General features: G+C 34.4%; 1 protein-coding gene and 1 pseudogene across 1 annotated transcript in view; one reads left to right on the top strand and one right to left on the bottom strand.

Annotated features, from left to right (window-relative positions):
• PPEF2 (protein phosphatase with EF-hand domain 2) overlaps positions 1-2626 on the top strand; it is a 48546-nt gene that overhangs the window by 22124 nt on the left and 23796 nt on the right. The window lies entirely within an intron of this gene.
• Positions 328-446, bottom strand: LOC111739997 (annotated as a pseudogene).

Here is a 2626-nt window from a genome sequence, read left to right as displayed (position 1 = left end):
CTTGTACAATCTCACTCCCAAAGCCTTTTTTTAAAACTCTTTTTATTTTGAAATAATTATAGATTCACAGGAAGTTACAAAAATCATACAGAGAGGTCCTATATACCCTCACCCTATCCCCCAATGGTCCAAAAGATCTTTTTCAATATTTTTACTCTTATTTATCTATCTATCTATCTATCTATCTATCTATCTATCTATCTATCTATCTATCTATCTATTTATTTATTTATTTTAGGCAAGGCAGCCCTTGGTTGACCTCACAGATTGCAAGGAATTTGTCAGCTTACGATTCCTTATTTTATTTTATTTTTAATAAATTTTTTATGCCTATAGCACCTAGTCTTCCTAGGTAGTTTCCCATTCAGGTACTAACCAGGCTCGACTCTGCTTAGCTTCTGAGATCAGACGGGATCCGGCTTGTTCAGGGTAGCATGGCCGTAGACATTACTCTTATTTTTTTTGAGGTACAATTCACATACCATGTAATTTACTCATTTAAAATGTTCAGGTCAGTTACACAAGATTGTGTAACCATAATTTCTATCCAATTTTAAAACGGTTTCATCACCCTAAAAAGAAACCCATACTTGTTAGCAGTCATTGCTATTCCCTGTTCCTTCTTCACTAGCCCCTGGCAATCAATCTGATTTATGTCTCTGTGGATTTGCCTATTCTGGACATTTTATATAAATGGATTCATATGATATATGGCCTTTGGTGTCTGGCTTCTTTCATTTAGCATAATATTTTGAGGTCATCCACATTGTGTCATGTATCAGTTCTTTATTCCTTTTTATAGAGGATAATATTCCATTGTGTGGATATACCACATTTTATTTGTCTATTATTAGCTGATAGACATTTGGATTGTTTCCACTTTAAGCTATTATGAATAATGCTACTATGAACATTTATGTATAACTTTTTGTGTGAACATGTGTTTTCAATTTTATTAGGATATGTTCCTAGCTGTGCAGTTGCTAGATTATATGGTAAATCTATGTTTAATTTTTGAGGAACTGCTAAACTGTTTTCCACAGTGGCCATCTCAGTTTACATGCCTAACAACAATGTATGAAGGTTCCAATTTCTCCATATCCTCACCAAAACTTGTCATTTTTCTTTTTTATTCTTTTTTTTTTTTTTATAATCTAGCTGTGCAGTTGCTAGATTATATGGTAAATCCATGTTTAATTTTTGAGGAACTGCTAAACTGTTTTCCACAGTAGCCATACCAGTTTACATGCCTAACAACAATGTATGAGGGTTCCAATTTCTCCATATCCTCACCAAAACTTATTATTTTTCTTTTATATTCTTTTTTTTTTCCACTGGGTACGAATCTCATTATGGTTTTGATTTGCATTTCCTTAATAAACTAATGATGTTGAGCATCTTTTGATGTGCTTATTGGAAATTTGTATAACAGACTCCTCTTATCCTCAGGGGGATACATTTCAAAACCCTCAGTGGATGCCTGAGGCTGTGGGTAATGCCAAACCCTATAAACACTATATTTTGTCCTGTATATACATACCTTTTCACTTAAAGAATGCATTTTATGGCCTCTCTTTGGCATATCTGAATTACCAGCATCACTACACTTGGGGCCATTATGGAGTAAAATAAAGGTGACTTGAATATAAACTCTGTGAGACCACAATAGTCAACCTGATAACCAATATGGCTGCTAAGTGACTAATGGACAGGTAGCATATATTATGTGGATACACTGGACAAAGGGATGATTTGTGTCCCGGGTGGGACAGATGGACAGATGGTGTGCATTTTAAAACTTATGAATTGTTTATTTCTGGAATTTTCCATTTAATACTTTCAGACTGTGGGTTGGCCGAGAGTAATTGAAACTGAAAAGTGAAACCACAGAGCAGGGACAGCTGTACACACAGTACTCGACTTAGGATGGTTCGACTATTGATTTTTTGATTTCATGATAGTTTGAAAGTGATATGCACTCAGTAGAAACCGTACTTCAGGTTTGGAAATTTGATCTTGTCCTGGGATAACGATATGCTGTGCGATAATCTCTTGTGATGCTGGGCAGCAGCAGTGGGCCACAGCTCCCAGTCAGCCATACGATCACAATACTATGCTGTGTTAGATGATTTTGCCCAACTGCAGGCTAATGCAAGTGTTCTTTGAGCACATTTAAGGTCAACTAGGCTAAGTTATGATGTTCACTTGGTAGGTTAAGTATATTAAATATATTTTTAACTTACAATATTTTCAACTTACAATGGGTTTATTGGAATGTAACCCCATAGTAAGTTGAGGAACATCTGTATAACTTCTTTAGAGAAGTGTCTATTCAAATCCTTTGCCCATCTTTTAATTGGGTTACTTGTATTTTCATTGTTGAGTTGTAAGAGTTCTTTGTATATTCTGCATACTAGACCATTATCAGATATATCTTGTAAATATTTTATCTGATATTATGGGTTGTCTTTTCACTTTTTTGGTACCCCCTTTGATGCACAAAAGCTTTTAAATAAAAAATTTCATCTTATTTATCTTTTTTCTTTTGTTTGAGCTTTTGGTGTCATATCAGTAAAAAGTTATGTATCCAGGGTTGCAAAAATTTATACCTATGTTTTCTTCAAAG

The sequence above is a fragment of the Pteropus vampyrus genome, unplaced genomic scaffold, assembly GCF_000151845.1.
Source record: "Pteropus vampyrus isolate Shadow unplaced genomic scaffold, Pvam_2.0 Scaffold56, whole genome shotgun sequence".
NCBI classification, from domain to species: Eukaryota; Metazoa; Chordata; class Mammalia; order Chiroptera; family Pteropodidae; genus Pteropus; species Pteropus vampyrus.
The sequence above is the reverse complement of the archived record's forward strand: the minus strand, read 5'-3'. Positions and strand labels throughout refer to the sequence as shown.